This window comes from Passer montanus, unplaced genomic scaffold, assembly GCF_014805655.1.
Source record: "Passer montanus isolate IOZ18808 unplaced genomic scaffold, ASM1480565v1 scaffold48, whole genome shotgun sequence".
NCBI lineage: Eukaryota > Metazoa > Chordata > Aves > Passeriformes > Passeridae > Passer > Passer montanus.
Genome location: NW_024369707.1, coordinates 5,043,940 through 5,062,706, shown reverse-complemented (window position 1 = coordinate 5,062,706; position 18,767 = coordinate 5,043,940). Strand labels below are relative to the sequence as shown.

The window sequence follows — 18,767 nt, the reverse complement described above, 5'->3', positions numbered from 1 at the left end:
CTCTCCCACCAAAATCCTTCCCAGAAAATTTTAACCCCAAGTTACTACTGTGTGTATCTTTTCCTTGCAAAAGCGTGGGCAGAGGAGAAGAGGGGAAGAAATCCCTGTGTTTATAGGTGTTAAACTGCAGCTTACTTTAGAGCCAAAACATCCTGGCAGATGGTGCCCAGCATCTGGGAGAATGCAAATGCCCAGATATAAAGTTTGTTTTCTTTATTCCTCTTTATTGGGACTCCATTTGGTTGCAGTGTATTGTGTAAGATCTATTTCCTATGCTTGTCTCTTAAATTTAAATCTCAAAGCAACGTTTATAAACATTACAACCTATCAGTTATTGCTGTAGTGCAGAACCACTAATCTGAATTCAGATCAGCCACAGTGTGCATAAATATGTCACATAAAAATACATCTAACAACACTTTCCCAAACAAACATCTAAGATTTTTTTTTTAAAAGAGATGGCTGAGGAAGAAGAAAAAGATAGATTACATTAGCATACCTCATGAAAACAAATGGTTTGACCTTGTAGGAATAAAGGTAGCAACAGCTCCATTAGTCAAATAAAACCCTGTAAAATTATAAAGGTTGGCTGTCTGGGGGGCAAGAACCATCTCTCTTCACTCCTCCTTGACAGCAGCAGGCAGCACAAGCCAAGCAGGGCTCTGCAAGGACCCTGTGCCACAGGGGCTGGGCAGCACGGGCAGCATGCCACAGCAGTGGCCCTGAGCCTGTCCAGGCTGGTCACCAGTGAGGGTCCCATGGGGAGCACACCCGAGATGGCACCGGGCTCCTGCCTGGGCAGCTCTGCTGCTCTCACTGGGGCACAGCAGCTTCCCCCTCCTGCCCTGCCCTTTCCTGTAATTAGCTCTGGGTAAGTGGGAAAATCTGGGTTTACCTGCTCTGACTGCTGCTGCAGCTCCCTAGGGATGCCATGCAGATTTTGCTTTTCTTCAGTGGTGCTGGAAAACCACAGGACCTCTTTGTGTAGGATAGCAGGTCAAGGGTGCTCCCAGCTGAAAAACTGTGGGAGAAACCAACACTCAACAGAAGGATAGCTTCTTCCCAGCCCCAGCACCATGCTTAGAACCTTCTGTGCCAACTTTCCCAGGGCTAAGGGGAGTGAGCATCTCTATTTTTCTTGCTAAATTAGCAGCTAAGGGTATCAAGGGCTATCTGCAAAGCTGTACACCTGAAAAACCTAGAAAATATTCCCACGGAGGCCTGGGATTAAGAGATCTGGGAGTAAGAGACCTGGAGACACATCTTTTAAAGGTTGGATCTCTCCTTAGCATTGCTCTCTTCTTCTGCCATGAACACAAGTGAGAGCAGACAGGCGACAGGAGGATGCTGGTAAACACAGCCTGCTGCAAAGCCTGCAGACAATCCAGCTGTTACCAGAATTGTAGATGGAATAGGAATATTTTCTTCAAACTGAGTAAAATCTAATCCTAACAGTTTGCACAGCCCAATGCCCTCTGTGGTGCATTAGCTCCCACCCCTCCCTCCCTCACTGCCACCTCCATCTCCCGAGGTCTCTGTGCAGGAGCATCACTCCTGTGCACTGCTGCTCCCCATTCAGGTTTCTCTCATGCACCTGAGGGCTTCTCTCCCCTTCTCCTGCCTGGCTGCTGGGCTGGCTCAGCTGCCTGCACCTGGCCAGTCTCCAGCTGCAGCTTTCAGATTTGGGGGGCACGTGCCAGTCCCACACAGACTAATGAGAACTCCTACCCATTCCAAAGCATTTGGAAATCAAGTTGCTGCACTATTTGTCTAACTCTGAGCACCTCAGTTGTTGCCCAAGTTATTTCCCCATTGCTGCCCTTATGCTATTGGCAGTAGCTGTAGATTTCCTTCCTGCCCCCTCATAACAGGGTGGCTCTCTCCTCCCCACAGTGGCATCTGTATTGCCTCTTGTCAGCTCCAACACTGCCCAGCACCGGGCCCAGAAGACTCCTGGCCAGACTGGTGGAGGAATCTGCAGCCCCCAGGTGGTCCCTTGGGGCTGTCTCAGGGGTTGCTGCTCCCAAGGATGTCACAAGCTGCAGTAAGCTAAAAGAGGTTTTTTACACTCCATACCCACAATGGGACATTACTCTGCAGTGAGGTCAGGTGTTGTCCAAAATTTTTCCCTTATCTCTGGCCAAGTAAATAGCTGCATGCATGGAAAAGAGAGAAGAGAGAAACTCCCTTTTGCAAATGTTAGCGTGGTCTGCAAGAAATTCATAGGCTGACAAGATAAAATGAGAGTGTGCTTTTAATAGCAAAAATATGTTTTCTTTGGCCTGAATGCAACCCAGTGTTTTCCAGTACTCAAACTTAAGCGAAAGAGATATTAATTATTTAACAGGCACAAAAAGAGACCTGAGGAAATTATTCCTTCTTCCTCCTATTCAGTGCAAGGGTACAGCCAACCCTGGGTCTGGGATCACAGAGGGATTTTTCATCTGTTCTGAAAACATGATTCTTAATATTCCCTTCATTTCCTTCCTGCTAATGACCTCCTTGGTGCACAAAGCCTTGGAGTTCATCCATGCTCTCTTACCAGGAGCCCAGCTCTGGGTGAGCCCAGTCTGAATTGCTCGGGCCCTGGAGACAAACACTGGGTGCAGCTGGAGCCACCAAAAACTCCAAAAACGGATGCCAGAAGTTTCAGTTCTTTGGTGTCAGGAGGGAGGTGTGGGGCAGAACTGCTCCCTTCCCAATCCCAGGTAAATGCAGCTTGCCAGGAAGGTGCCACAAGGAGCAATGTCCATCAGGAATGACCTCCATCCCTGCTGGCTGCCCGTGCCTCCAGACCCTGGTGCCCATGGCTGCTCCTCCTGCTCACACCTCTGGCCCTGCTGATTAGAAATACAGGCAATTAATCTCCTGCCTAAACTAACAGCAAATTCTTCCTGTCATGGCACAGGAACTGCTCTGAGGGATTGTCCTGGGAAATTAACAGCTGTAACAATTTCCAGAAGCCAGCGAGTGTACAGGCAGTTCCCAGGGCAGATGATTCAGTGGATTCATCTTGTGTTTTGTTCTCAGCCTCTCAGCCCCTGACACCAGAGCCCCCAGAAGAACCTTTTGCCCCAGCTCTTGCCCCACAGTTTCCTGGCTTTACACCTGGCATGAGACAGACACCACTGGGAAGACACAGGGGAGTTACTGCACAGGGAGGGAGCAGCACCCCCTGAACAAACACCAGTTGTAAGCTGGTGTCGTTCTGCCAGGATTTTACCATCACCACCATCAGCCTTGTAGTGGATATTTGCTGACTGTGAAATTTAATGCTGGCTGCATTTTTTTCATAAGAGTTTGCACAAGCTGGGACTACTTTAACTCAATTCAAGAAACCCAAACCAAAACCCAAATGGTCAGAAATCATTCAGATGAGTCTTTTCTTATTCTCATTTTTCAGGCTGTGTTGAATAAGATTTTCTCCACACATAACTAGGGTGGAAACAATGTAGATTTGGGGAGGAGTGCTTAGATAAAGCCAAAATGTACTGCAAAAGAGAGACTTTGCAAGAGAAAGGAGCTGAATAAGGGCAGAATGATACAGGCAAAAGGGACAGGGTCCTCATCTATCCCACGATTTTACAAGATGCTGTAAGTGAAGTTAAAGAGCTGTCCTGCAGCTGGTCTTCCTAAGGAATTTTCAAGAGAAATCAGTAGGGCTTCAACTTGATAACCCTCCATGTGGGAACTTCCTTCATTTGCCGTGCAAAACTTCGTTTCTGTTCATCCCTCCAAGTGGAATATGAGTGGGGTGATGCTGGATCTTTTGTGACCCAGGTGTAGGATTACTACTAAAGCAAAATAATCCAAATGTACCCTGTAACCCAGCTCCTCCGAGCTGCAGCAAACACCTTTGAGGTTGTTTTGGAACACATCAGTGCTGCAAAGCCCCCACTGAAACCTCACAACACTCACAGCCAACACAAGAGCAGCCCACAAGAACTACAGGGAAACAATGAAGAGCCATTTCCTGCTTTTAGCACTGGGCAGAAAAGCTCAGTCTTTACCTAGAGCCCAGCAGCAGCCCTGGCACACAGACAACAAGGTGGGATGCCTTTGCTTGATCCCACTCCTTTCCAAGCAAGTCAGTGACGTTGTGGTTCCTACTTTTCCAACCCAAGGTTTAGCACATGCTCCTCACCTGCCCCATCCCTCCTGCCCAGCCATGCAGCCCCACAGTGAGGAGAAAGGGACTGCAGCCAGCTGGACCCCAGGCAAGGCATGCTCATGTTAAATACAGCTCACTGCTGTAATGCTCTGCAAGTGGAACACTCTGCAGAGGAGACCTCAGAGCTGTGCTGCTGTCTTTAGCCAGCACACTGAACTGCTCTGTCTTCCAAACCCATGTGTTTTCTCTTCATTTAAAATCACAGTGCTTCCTTTGAGGCAGAGCTGATGACAGAAGAAGAACCATCTGCCCTGGCCATTTCTGTTGCAACCCTTGGAAAATATTTGGGCTGTTTCTAGGGCCACGGTGTATCTGTGTAATTAAGCCTGACTTACAACGCCTTAAGGTGGGCCACGGGTGATGGTTCAAGAATCCCTGGGTTTTCCCACTTGTGAAAACTCCATTTGGCTTTGTCCCAAATCAGAATATAAAAGGTCATGGTTTTGCAACCTCCCTTGAGGCGTGGGACCTCAGAACATTCTTGGCTTAGACTTTCCTTGTGGGGAATCAGCCCCACGTACCTGCTGAGATGAGCAGCAGTAGAACTGGCTCAGAGCAGAGCACCTGCCCAGGGCAGGGAGTCACTCACAGGACCCTGCTCAGCTGCTGGGCTTGAGCCACAGGGCTGGCCCACAGCCACTGCTGGAAAAGCAGGCAAGTATCAGCATTCCATCAATATCTCCCTGAGGAAATGCCTCCTCCTGATTTCCTTGATAGAGAATTGAATTGTCCTGCTCCTCCAAATCAAGTGTTGGAGTTTTCTTTCTAAAAAAAAAAAAAAAAAGGAAACACTATGTTTTACTAAAACCACCTATTTGTCTCAGGAAATAGTGAGGGCAACCTCCCAGCCAGCTCAGTGTTCTGTACAGCCTCTGCCACCAAGAGACACAAGCTTTCCATCAGGAGGTGCCTTTCCAGCCTGGTACACCACACCACACTGCCTTACTGTCAGCAGAGCCTCAGCTGGGAAAAAGCATGGGCAACCTGCTACACAAGCATGTGGGTATTTTGCTATACCAAGGAAAGCCCATGACCACGTTCAGAACATCAAAGGTACAGAAGTTTCTCAGAATTTGCATGAAAACTTGTAAACAAAAAAACCCCTGACATAACACCAAAAAAAAACCCCAACCAACCAAAAAAAAAACCCAAAAAAACAAAAAAAAAAAACCCAAAAAAACCCCAAAATATACCCTGAGTTTTGGTTCTTACTCAGTTTGGTCACAAGAGACCAGATGTTTTCAGGCTGATAGAGAGAGAACTCAATAGCAAGTTCAGGTCAGTGTCAGCTGTGAGTCTGTAGGATGTAAGTGCTATGGACAAGATCACCTCATATTTCTAGATTAGGTGACAACTTGAACTCAACGGTTTTTCCACGGTTAAAAGCAGATCTTTTGGAAAAATAAAAGGCTAAAGCAAAGGGATATGGTGCTTATTCAGTTAGTACAGACTGTCCTTTTAATAAATTAACAGACCTGTAAGAAAGACCTAATTAAAAGGCTCTGTATACAACAGCAGTTTAGGAAAAAACTTGAATGGAATAAAATTTTGGGTAAGAACTTTTACTTGTGGGTTGGAAAACCATTGACTGTTTGACAGGTATGATGATGACTTCCAGAGATCAGTGATGGATGCTAAATCACGGACATTTTGGCCAAAAAAGTGTTCTTATCAGCAACTCTTCTGGGAAGCCAGGGCCTTTCTGCATCTACAAACCTGTTGTGTTCTGGTACAGATATTGTGCTGCCACGTGCATAGACAGGTAACTGCCAAACCTGCAACCTCTCAGAACACAATATGCACTTTGAAAAAAATGTGGTTTTAGGAGAAGTTACAAGGGAGAACATCATAAGTATCTCCTTTGGAGGGTATGGCACCAATGCCATAAAGCCTGGAAGCTGATTTTTGCACTGAGAGCAGGAGTTTTCATTTATAAAGGCATAACACAGCAGAAAGCAAGAGCCTCACAGACATGTACTCCTAGCAGTGATGTGTGGTGAAACCTGTGCTAGCCCAAGCACAGCACAGGGAGCCTCCTGAGCCAGACTCTCTAGGACATTTCCTTGACCTGTGCCTAAGAGCTGAACATGCAGAACATCAGTTTTGCAATATGTTAGTTGTACTTATTAAATAGCTTTCCGTAATACATACTGATATTATCTTCTGTCATGGCCTAAAAAAACACTTTAAACAACAGTTTCCTCAAAAATCAAACAAAAATTTATATCAAGCTGAGAGATGATGACAGACTTCTGTGGAATTAAGCAATTTCTCTCAGCATTTTTGTGGGCTTAACTAAACTGAGAGATTACAAGCAGAAAGGAAAGAACCACCCCCAGATTTTCCATTAAAAAAATAGCGAGGAAACATTCTGAAAAAACTATAGAAGATAAACAACTATTAGACATGACGTACCATAGTCTTGACCTCCCATCCACAACTGTTATTCCCACTCAAATCAATTGCTGATATAGTTTTCTTCTCACCCAGCAGCTCCAGATGTTTTTCCTGAACATTCCTGCTTGCCAAAGGAGAGCATTCACAGGGAGCAAAGGAGAACACAGTGAAAAAAAAAAAACCTTTGGCTCTCTGAGCACCAAGAGACCAACCACAACTGCAGCATCTCTTCCAAGAGTTCCTCAGTGCCAAGGCTGGCCCAGGCCAATCTGCTGGGAGGGCACAGCAGCTCTGTCCCTACAGCCAGACCTAGGACAAGCTAGGCAGGTACTGGCCCATCACTCACCCTCTGAGAGGAGCAGAAGCAGGACAAGCATCACAGATAAGCAGGCTGCTTCTCCAGAGCAATTCAGGGAAGTTGCAGTGAGTCACTCCTAGTCACAGAGGGGGAAAAAACCCACACAGAGGTATTAAGAAGTCAGATGGATTGATTGCACCATCTTCATAATGGGAATCTCAGATTAAAGCCCCTCACCTGCTGCTTCAGGAGCACTGTACAGCCCTGCAGATAGCTGAGTTGGTTATTTTGAATGCACAGATGTATGATGGATAGGAGAATAAACCTGAATCATGCTGGGTGCTGCTGTTGGAACAGTTAGGAAAAAGTGTAGCCATCTGACACAGAAAACCACATTGTAAAATTAGACATGAAGTCTGCCAGGATGGATTTACTTGTGTTTATGAAGTGCCCATCAGTGATGTGGGTACTGTCCAAAAAATTAAACAATGTCGTTGATTGCTAGAGGAAGGGCCAGAGATCAGCAGAAGTTCAAGAGGAGCTTGTGCCTTTTCACACAGGCTACAGCCAAGGTGTTCATGGAATGCACACCCTGTGCATAGGCTGGAACTTCTAAAGGGTTCTTCTAACACATGTTGTTTTATCTTTTGGGCCATAAAAATGATGTACCAGAATTCACATTGCTGGTTGGAGCTGGGAATCCTCACCAGGTTTGCAGTTCTGACACAACCCCCCTGCTCCAGCTGCCCTCACTACCTCTGCCCAGGGATGCACAGGGGAGAAATGCTGCCTCAAGCCCCCCCAGCCCATTCCCCCCTGCCATCCCCCAGCTTGTTGGCAGACATGGCAGTAGAGAGATTAGGGCACTTTTTAGCTTTTCTGTCACCTTTACTTGGTGACACAAGCCTGTGGATGTCTTTCATATTGCAGGCAGGAGATCCTGTCTGCAGGATAAATAAATCTCACTGCAAATGCTGCTTACACACAACACATGATTCTGCAGGTTAATGCAGCAATTCTCCCTGCAAGTATGTCCATGGGACAGTGTCTTCACAGGTTAATCCTTGCTAGGACCTGAAAACTGGTAACTCTCTAATGCAGCAAACCACAAATCTATAAATTCTGGGATATTTAACCTGAAATAGAGCAAAAAGAGAGAAGTACATGGCAGTACCTTATGCAGACAAGAAAAGTCGTCTCTACAGACTTTCTAATGAGGCTGGGAAGGCTGATTTGATTTCTCTCTTAAGTCAGCAACAAAAAAGAAACATTCATTTTCACAGTTATTAGCTGCTTGTTCCATGATCACGAAAGAGTTAAGTACCCAAGGCCTGCAGTTTTTCCAGGGTGTTTTGCATTTTTCAAGCCTTAGACTGAGAGCCATTGAGCAGTTACCACAGGCAAAGCTCTCTCCAAGCAGAAGCCAGAGCCTGGGAGGCTGGGGCGCTGCTGAGCCTGCTCCAGCCAGCTGGGACAGCAGCCAAGCCACACAGAAAAGGACAAGTCAGGTAACTTCTTACAGCAGCTTCTTTTCTGCTTACTCTTCTTCTGCCTGCAAAGAAGCACATGGACCAAAAGGCACCAGTGAAGCACGTCTGAGTGCGTGGGAGGCCAGGCAGGGAGAGGGAAGGGGCAGAAGGAGCAGCCCCACAGAAGGGCTGAGTCACCTGGTGCTGGGTTTAGGGTCAGCAGGAAAGAAGTGCAGGATGGGGTTGGGAAAGGCTTGGAACACAAATGCCCAGCCCTACTGCAGCCCAGGGACAACTGCAGGGAGGGAGGGGGACAGCAAGGAGATCCAGGGGAGAGCAGTGCCCAAAGCAACACGGGATCCCACTCCACCAGTGCAGCTCTGGCCCTGCAGCAGCATCATCCTGAGCTTCCTCTCATCTGCACAACATTTTGTTCGTTATTTTCAATTAAAAATAAGTGAGCTGTACTCACTGTGTCAAGGACACTGCCCCTCAGACTGCTTTTCTGCACGGCACACTGAGCTGATTTAGAGGGCGAGAGAAGCTGGGTTTGGAAACTGCAGTTCTGGGGGTTTGGCAGTGTGACAGTTTCCTGACGAGAGGGATGCATGTAATGCCCTTTCTCTTGCTGCTCTCCTCAGCTCAGGCATCTGTAAGCACTTCTCCTCAGATCAGCTGGAAGTGACATATGGAAGAAGTTAGATTTTAGTAGAGCTGACTCTGCTCAGGCACAAGATTGTTGGTAACATGGATTAAAAGGCCAGTTCTCTCTCCCTGTAGAGGAATATTCAACAGATAAACTTGAATAGGTAACAAGAACACATGGGATTCACCAGCTTGGACAGTCACTTACCCATCATTAACAACCATTATTTAATCCTCTGCTACTACAGTTATTTTGTGTAACTAAAGACAATAAATTGATGTTGAAATACCTGAGGAAAAAAAGAACACATACCCAAATACCGGATGTATTTTGCTACTAATAATGTATTTATCAACCTGATTTTGCATGGCTCTGATTTCTGATTATGTACAATCCAAGTACCTAAACATATAATAGCAATTAGCAACTTGCACACAGCAAAAAAGAAAGGTGCTCCCAAGGGCTTCATGCTTGTCTCTGCTCTCTCTTTGAAGTGGTGAATGAGTTGCAAGTGGTGGTTGCTAAGAAAATAGGCAAACAAAGACTAGCACTTATTCAGGCTGTGATCAGCACTGCAGCACCCTGCCTTCTCCCTGTTCAGAAGAAAGGTTCATTATTTCCCAAGGGAGCTATCCAGGCCAGCCCAGGCTGCCCAGAGCAGGGCTGGGCAGTGAGGCAGGGGACAGGCTCTGAAATACTAAAATCAAAGTTAAACCACAAGACTGTAGTGCTGTAGCTGACAGTCAGTGGCACACAGGCCTGACCAAGCTGATTGCAGCAGGATCTCTTCCCTTCCCAGACAGGTGCTCTGCTGTATTCAAGCAGAGATGCTTTTCCATTTCCCACCATCTCAATCTTTCCCAGGACAATCCTCTTCTGTCACACAGGCAGGACCCACCATGCCAAAACAGGGGAGCACAAAAAGCATCACTCTGAAGTCCCATCACAGCAGTGATTCTCAGAGATGCCCTGACTGCACAGACTCAGCCATCTGCTGTGATATGTGCATGCAGTGAAGGCTCTCCCTGCTCTGCCAAGGAGCTCCAGCCCTGCCAAGGATTCCTGTGGCAAAGCCTTGGCAAGTCAGAGAATATTCCCATTCATTTTCTCTCTCCATAAATTGGCCAAAGCCACCTCCTGCAGCTCAGGCCTCAGCAGAGCTCCTGGGCAGAGGGATTATTTCTTCCCAGGATCCTACACACCCACAACCCTCAGTGCTCTTTCCATTAACAAGGTTTAAAACCCCAAAAGCAAGCAAGAATAAAAACCCAGCAGCAGCAGCACATGATAACCCTCAGTGCTCTTTCCATTAACAAGGTTTAAAACCCCAAAAGCAAGGATAAAAACCCAGCAGCAGCAGCACATAATTTGGAATGCAGCCCTAGGCTCATGCCCACCTTTGTGTGCCTCTGTGCCAGTCCCACTGGAAATTTGTGGAGTTTGCTCAGAAATGGAGTGCCAGTCAGGCCTGGGCTTCTGCTTGAGTCACTGAGGATGCAGAGGTGACTCAGTCTTATCCCTTCCTTCTTTCCCTCAGTAATTTATACAATTATGCCCCAAAATACATGTTTTGGCATAAGAGCAGGAGCAGAAATCAAAATACTATTTAATAAAAGATTTTAAATGAAACTGCTGGCTGTCTACAGCTCTAATTCCCTCCCTGCATCTAAAATTTAACCTGGAGCAGAATAATGATAGCTTTCTTTTTTATGATTTTGTGGAGAATTAAAGATGTAGGTCAGTCCCATGCAATTGTGCAGGATGCCCCCTCAGACAGAAAGAGGAATTTAGACTCCATGTCACCCCTGTGCTAGAAATTGCTGCAGCAAGGAGGAGGATGGCAAACTCACCACTGAGCAGCTGGAGGAAGGGAGGGGGAGATGCAGACACCTAAGAAGCTTCTCACCATTTCAAAGCACGGTTCTGCTGTACCAAAGGATGTAATAAAGCAAGCTGGGTGTTTCACATTCCCTGCTGGGGTACCGGGGTGAATTTTCTCGCTGTGAAAGTGTGAAGAAGCTCCAGCAGCAGCAATGTTAAACACAAGTTTTCCTTAAACACCAGTTTTCCAGGCTTACATACCATTACCTCTGGTGAAAATAACACAACATGGACTTGGGCAGGAACTAAAACCTTCCACCCCAGCTGCCCTTGGCCATCCTCAGCACCTCCCAGAGACTGTGCTTAGTGGCATTTGCACAGCACAGACAAGCCCTGGCACGCTGTGCTTTACTCTTGCTTATCTCCCTGCTGGGCACCTGAGAGTGCACACTGTCAGGAAAAGAAGCACCTGGGAGGGACTTCAGAGGCAGGCACTTTTTAAAGGCACTTTTTAAACTATGTTTTAAGGAAAGTCAAGTGCTTCTTGCCCTCCAGAGGAACCCGAGAGTGGGATGTGCATGGGTGCCAGGGCAAAACAAGCATTTATTTTTAAATACATTGCAGGTTTTGTCTGTGTTTGGAGGAGGAGGCATGCCTGGCAGACAGCAGAACAAGAACCACACTGGGGAAAGGGAATAATGTTCAAATTAGGTGGGAGGAGAGGGAGAGGAGGAAAAATAATTGATTTTCTGAAGTCTGAAGGTGCTTGGCCCAGAAACTACAAGCCTGAGAAGAAGAAAACACTAATTATATTTTTAAATGCATATTTAAAAGTATTTGTCATTTCAACTCACCCAACATATTTATATTAAACTGCTTTTCTTTTCTTGGAGACTTGGTCTTTAAAATGTTAATTGGTGACTAAAGAATACCCTTAAGGAAACAGATTTGCTGGCATTTGCTGGTTGGGTATGTTCAGATTATAGCTTTGAAAGGCTGGGGTCTTGGGGTGTTTTGTCTTTTTTCCTCTAAAAAGAAAGTAAAAAATAGCTTAAAGTTTCATTGCTGAAACTGTATTTTCTCTGAATACCTTCCCACCCTCATTATAAAGAAAAAGAGCAAGATTAGAAAGTTTGAGAGTTTGGCTTTTCAGTGACCAAGGCTGGAAGGATTTCAAAGGATTCCAACTTCAAAACTGCAGTGGTGCCCAAATACCACATTGACATAAGCTGCAGGCTCTGGCTTTCAGCAGTGGCTGCACTCCTTGTCCCTCTGCTGCCGGTAGCTACAGTAATCCTCCCTATCAGGAGTGCACCAAGAAATGAGGTTTTATGGAATAATCTCACCTGGAAAGCAGAAAAGACAGGAGGTCTGACACACGAGGCTTTGTTGTGAGCTGCTCTTGGAGCTGTCCAGGTGAGGTGCAGCAGCAACAGGGCAGGCAAAGATCCTGCAGCAGGGGCTGCTTCACCAGCCACAGCCTGGAAAACTTTCCTATCTACAACTTTAATTTCTAGTTTGTTATGATCTCTGCTAAATGGCAGTTAGATTAATGCACACTGCAGCTCCTAATGCATTTTTGCAAGTGTAATTTACTCATTTTTCAGTTGACCTACTTCAAGTCAGGCCTGGTATTAAAGAAATCATTCAGAAGGCACTGCAAGCTCTGTGCTATACCCTAAATAATGGGCAATGCAGGGACCCCTGGCAGGTGCAACCTTTATTGCCAAAAACCTTCTGGAGCAGTTAGCTGGTCATCAGTTCACAAAGTTCTAAGGCACAACAAACCCAAGCCAACCAACCACCACACACCAGGATGTGGACATGCAGCACATCTCTCACATCTCTCCATCCCTATTCCAGCTCTCCCATAGCTCCCTTAGCCTAAGCAGCAGCCCAGGCCCATGTGACAGGTTCCCTTCCCTTTCTAAAGACTTGCCTGCTGGTAACAGCTGGACACTTACCTGTGTGTGCCCCCTGAAAAGCAGGAAAGTGAAGCTCAGAATGACAGCATTCTCCTCCAATTCCTGATGAAGGTGCAGCCAAGCTGGCATGCAGGCAGCAGGCTCTGGTTGGTGGCCCTATGCCTGGCCAGCTGCTCCCTCCCTGCTCTCAGGCCTCCCAGGTAGCTTCAGCCACAGCTGCCTCCTGCCTTCTGCCTCCAATCTTCCCCTTTCCAGGTGCCTGGAGATGCTGCACAACTGAAATCAATCACCTTGGGATTTTTTTTCCCACCCCCAAGCTAGATGTTTCCCTGAGGCTGAGTCTTTCAAGAAGGTTTTAATGGAAGCATTTGTGTCAGGAATAGGAAGGAAAAGGAAAAAAATCCTCATTTTGACTCAGTGAAAACCTGGCAGAAATTTATGCAGATGTGGAGCAATGCTTTGACATGATGGAAGGGTTGTCTCAGCAGCCTTCAGTGTGTCTGTATCTGCTGCAGTTGGAGCATGTCCTGTGCCACTGCAGAGAGAACAACTACCCCATGAGACATGGGCAGAGACAGGGGTGAGGAGGAGTTAGGGATGCAGAGATGAGCAGGAAAGCAGCACATCACAGGGATAACAGCTGGGATGAGGGGTTTGAGAGGAGCCATCACCACTGCAAATGCCCCAAAGCCGAAGCCAGAGACAGTGTGGGAAGTGGCTGTGTCACAGCTGCCCGTGGCACACACCGACCCTGCAGGAGAAACACTGGCAGCCTTCTGCTGCTGGTGATTCCAGTCCTTGGAAGGATGGTGGGAAGAAACAAGATACACAGAGCATATGAACTGCATTTCTGACTGTGGGGTTGAGACTGTGCCTGAGCAACACGCTGGGAAGGGAAGGGAAGTGCGGTGCAAGCTGAGGAGGCTCTGTGGAGCCTGGAGCTGGAGCAGAGCCTGCTGGACCCTGCCGTGGAAACTGGGCTCAGGCTGCACAGAGCCACAGGCTCCTCTGGCTCCTGGCCGGCCTGGCAGCTGCAGCTGAGCCTGGGATGGGAAGAGCAGCACAGAGCACGTGCTCCCTCCCTGCTGGACTTTCCATCTGCACTGCCCAGCTCTGCCCGCGCTTGGCATCGCCAGCGGCAGAGACAAACTGGGAGCTTTGGAGCAGGGAGGGCAGCTTTCTCCAACTTGAAGGATGTTCCAAATCTGCAGGCCAGCAGCCCAGCAGCGAGCAGAGGAGGAGCCAGCCCTCTGTTGTGGCTGTGGTCTCCTGCAAGCACAGCAAGGCCCTGCTGCCTGTGCCAGGCTCCAGCATGAAGGTGATGGCAGGTCATGTTGGTACCCTCCTGGACTTTGTCCATGCCCCTCAACCTTCACGGCATTTGCAGGAGAGCAAAACTGCCAGTGCCATCTGAGGTCACAGCCTGCATGAGGTCCTAGGGCTGCCCCTGATGCCCAGGTGTGCTCACAGCACTTCAGTGCTTTGATGCTGAGTGTGGAAATAATTTCAGTAACAGAGAGCTCCACACAGACTTACTGCGAGCACAGCCTGCTGCTGCCTGCAAAAGCACCCCCTGAACAGGACTGAATCCAGGGGATACCCTAGCCTAAATCTGGGAATCACTGGCCCCAAAGCATCAGGACAATTAGGTTCACATCAGCATCACAACCCCACTGGATGGCAGCTTGCCAGTCTCTCATTCCTGACCGCTGCTGCTCAGGACTGGAGGGGGCTGTGCTGCTGGACTGTGTCCCACAGAGAGAAGGAAGGGGAAGGCATGGCACAGCAAAGCCCCAAAACAACCACTGCAGCAGGGAGAGAACTGCAGCTCCTGCCAGCTAACCCTGAGAGCCCCAGGACACACCAAGGGACATTGCAAAGAGCTGCTGGTCAGCTGGCAAGGGCACAGAGACATCCCCTCCCTGCTGAGCTCTCCAGCCAAAGCCACCAGCTGGCATTTGGACACTGGAAACCCTGTGCTTGCCAGTGGTTCCCACTGCACCATCAGCTGCTGTGGGTGTGCAGGAGCACCTTTGCTGAGACAGCTCCTTGTGCCAGGCACAGCTCCTGCCCTGTGCCCAGAGCAGTGACCCCAGGCAGGGCCAGCACAGCCCTCCCTGGCCACCACGGCCACCCTGCTGCTGTCCCAGCCTCCTGCCAGGCTGGTCTCTGCCCAGCCCCAGATCATGCAAGCTCACATTTCAGCCACTGAGAGTAAAACTCCTAGAAAACACAGCTCATCTGCAGTAAGCAAGGGTGCTGTGCACCAGCCTGTGTATGGTTCTGGACAAAGGATATGTTGCTGGGGGGATTTTATGAGGCATTAACATGGGAAAGCAGCTTAACCCTGATGTAACTACTCCAAAAATATTTTGTTTAGTTCTCCAATCAAACTTAATATTTGTATCAAAATTTACTTATTTCAAAGCCCATGGCATAATAACAATTCTCAAAGGATATAACCTGCCAAAATCTCTGCAGGGAGCTTTGTGTGCTTGCCACGAGCTCCATCCCTAGCATGAGCCAGCGAGCTGTTGGTGACAAGCTGCAAGGGTGCACAGTCCCAGCTGCTGTGAGGTGCCAGCTGGTCCCATGGTGATTAACCACACACAGGACACAGGTACCTGAGGGGTTCCAGGCACAGTGTAAAAGGACCCCACAATTCCCAGCACGAATCAGTGAGGCTCTGCTTGGTAACCTGGGGCACACAAGGCACCTTTGTGTTGCTGAGTGACAGATGCCAGAGACCTGGATCTGTCCATGGGGTATGCTCAGGCAGAGAAGCTCTGGAGATGGGATCTAAACAGAGCCCAGAGACAAACAGCACCTCTGAGAGCAGAGAGGCCAAAGGAGGCAGAGCAGCTGCTTCTTGTTCAAGTGGCTCAACAGGCTTCACAGCATCCCATCCCACTCAGCACATGCCTAAAAGGGTAAAAGGTGGGCAGGGTCCCAAAACAGCACAGGGGAAGCAGTGGAGTGGTGGGGCTTTGTCAAGAGGAGGGCTACAGGGAACTCCTGCCCACCAGAGTGCTGGTGGAGAGGTTTAAAACTTTTTCAAATCCTCCAAAAAGTATTTAAAAATCACAATATTCAGACTCACCTTTACCCCAAAAAATAAAGTCTAAAAGGATTTTTGCAGCCCAGCATAAGGAAGGGCAATGGGTACACTGCAACTTTACAGGCATGTATCAGCACTGTATTTCCAATAACTATTGTCCCAAAACCCTTTTAAAATTATAGAAGGTTTACAATAACACTGTGACCCTGCTAACTGCAGGAGAGTTTTCCTCTCAACTTCCCTTCAGAGAGCTGAGAAAGAAATTATTCTCACAGAAAGATCATTACTGTGAGCTCACATAATCCCACTTTTAATCAAATGATAATTTAAATGTAAGTTCCACTTCATGCATTTCGTATAAACATTGGTGTAATAAACACTCCTATTAAATCCTCATCCTCAAAAAAGATCATTCCCACAGCTGCCATTTAACAAGGCAGGAAAAAGAAACCAGTTCAGTTCAGAATTTATGCAGCTATTTCATCTCTTCCTCCAAAAAAGATGAGTTTTATATAATATTAGAATCTCATATAGTAGTTACAGAGCCCAAAAGGGAAACTATAGCAGATAAAGTACACAGACATTTCAGCCTGACTTTTTTCCTTCTGCAAGATAAACCTACACCTATTCTGTTAATAGTCTTCCTTGTGTAATGTACTAACAAACAATTGCTTTGAAACCATAACTCCTGTGAAGTTTTAGGGACCTGATTTCCTCCTTACTGACAAAGATGTGAAAATTGGAATATTGACAGGAACATCAAGAGAGCTGAAATTCATTAGCATGAGGCTCACATCAAAAGCAAGGAGCACACTGAGGTAAATGCCCTGGGAAGCCACGGAGGCCACAGCTCGAGCAGGACGCGCTGCTCGCTGCAGAGGCTGCATCAGCTGGTGTGTCACAGCAGACAGGATGAGCTGCTCATTGTTCCTGCTGAATTATGCATGCTGGATTGGGGAGGAAGGGGGTCAGGAGTGAAATCAGAAATCACTCCAGCTCATCGTGTGCCAGATCGCTGGAAAAGCTTCAGTAGCTGCTGCTGGCAGCAAGGCAGAGCACAGGCTGTGCAGGCAGGCATTCCCCATCACAGATATTCCCTTTCACCTGTGACTGCCCTGCTGGCTAGCAGTGGGGATGGAGCAGAATGATACATCAGTGTCTTCTGCAGTGAGAAAGTTCTCTGTGTTAATCCCACATCATCACACTGATCCAGAATTGCCTGGCTTAATCAGGAACGAGCAAATGCTCTGGGGCCCAGCAGAGCAGGAGTTCTCCCTCTGAGCAGCAGGATTCTGCCTGCACCCAGCTGGGCACCAGTGGGAGGAGGACTGATTTCTCCTGTCATTTAGCATCTTCACATCAAAGTGTGTGAAGAAAAGGCACACAGGAAGGCTGGGCTGACTCCTCTTCTGCACAGCCATAGTGGAGTGTCGGGAAGGCTTCAAAGATGTGTGCTGGAGGGAAAAACACAAACAACCCATATATTTTATACATATATATATGATGTTGCTCTGACTTATAAAAATGCATAAGTATTCAAACCCTTGAAACAGCCTGGCAGACAGGCTTTCGCTTCCCAGCCTTCCCTAGCTTTGTGCTGAGGGATGCAGGGATTGTCATACTGAACTGGATATTCCAGTTCCTCTCAACAACAGCCTAAATATAGATTTCAAGGCATTTGCTTATTTTAATTCATATGCAAGTCCATCCCACAATGGGAATTCTTCCTTTTGGAGATGCTTATCTGGTGGCTGGGTGTTTAGTCTTAGAAGGACTGAGTCCCAGAGGAGCTGTTCCCAAATGCCTGGGATGCAGTGGCTCCCAGCAGACCACCCCAGGTGCCATGAGCAGGCTGGGTGGCAGGCCACAGGAGCTGCTGGAAAGCCATTTGGTGACTTCCCAGCCCTTTTCCCAGCCCCACAGGGTGCTGGCACACTCTGTTTGCTAGCAGGCCTGGGCAGCACAGCTACAGAAGGTGCTGGCAGAGGTGGAGCCACCAGCACGGGCAAAGCAGCCCCGCACCCGGGCTGCTGGCAGGGCAGGAGTGCCCATGGATCACCCACAGCAGGAGCTCACCCAGGCCCTGGGAATCCTGCCAGCAGCCCCAGGAGCTCTGCTCACCCCTGGGCATCTGTGACAGCAGCTAAGTGCTCCTTATCAGCGCTGGGAAGATAGGCAGGATGAGAGCAGAATAACAAAAGCCCTGAGACGTGATTTATGGAGAAAAAAATAAACTTAGTATTAGTTTCCAATGGCATTTAAGTTTGAGAGGCCAGCCAAAACTTCAGTTTTTTTACAAAAAAAAATCTACTTCACTGAAATACTCTTTCCTACAGGGATTTCTCTGTGTTGTGCTTAGGCAGTGCTATAACAATAAACAGGCATCCTTGCCTTAAGGGACTGCAGATACTGCCAAAGCAGGCAACATTTTAAACCTACAATAACCTTTCTCCAATTGCAGAAGTCAAGCCAGACAGCCCAAACAGGCACAGAGCTGGGAGAGCACTTCAAGAAAGAGTGACACAGCATGGGCTTTTACCCAGGCACTGCTGCCAACTGGCTTAGAGAGAAGCTTTACATCACCCTACAGCCCAGAAACTGCCTTCGAAAAACTAACTGGCTCCTCAAATGCCCATACAGTTAATGGTTTGTGAACTGAAGCCAATGTGTGATTTCCCAGCCTCCCAAACAAATGGTGGGGACCAAGAGGAACAGGGAGATGCAGCCCCTGATATAGAGACAAATGTTTCTGCACTGAGCCCCAGGGAATGCTTGGGGGGAACCAAAGGAAGGGGTTCCTCTGGCCCACAGCACACATGCTGAGAGCTGGTAACATTATGCCAGGAAGCAAGAAAGTAAATTACTCTTCCTAATCAGTCCTCCCCCTCCCCTGAGAACTGAGGTCAGCAGAGAACTGGGGCATTTTGGGGAAGCTGCTCAGCTTTGCTCCTTAGTTGTTCATTGCTTTTCACTGATAAAGAT

The 18,767-nt window shown here is 47.8% G+C and overlaps 1 long non-coding RNA gene across 1 annotated transcript; it reads right to left on the bottom strand.

The window, feature by feature from the left end:
* Window positions 1-2,707: 2,707 nt before the first annotated feature.
* On the bottom strand, window positions 2,708-7,556 carry LOC120508592. Its single transcript, XR_005629019.1, has 5 exons — window positions 7,104-7,556; window positions 6,915-7,002; window positions 6,587-6,689; window positions 4,693-4,936; window positions 2,708-2,840 (listed from the first exon to the last, which is right to left on the bottom strand). It is a non-coding gene; the product is annotated as an uncharacterized LOC120508592 (long non-coding RNA).
* Window positions 7,557-18,767: the final 11,211 nt, after the last annotated feature.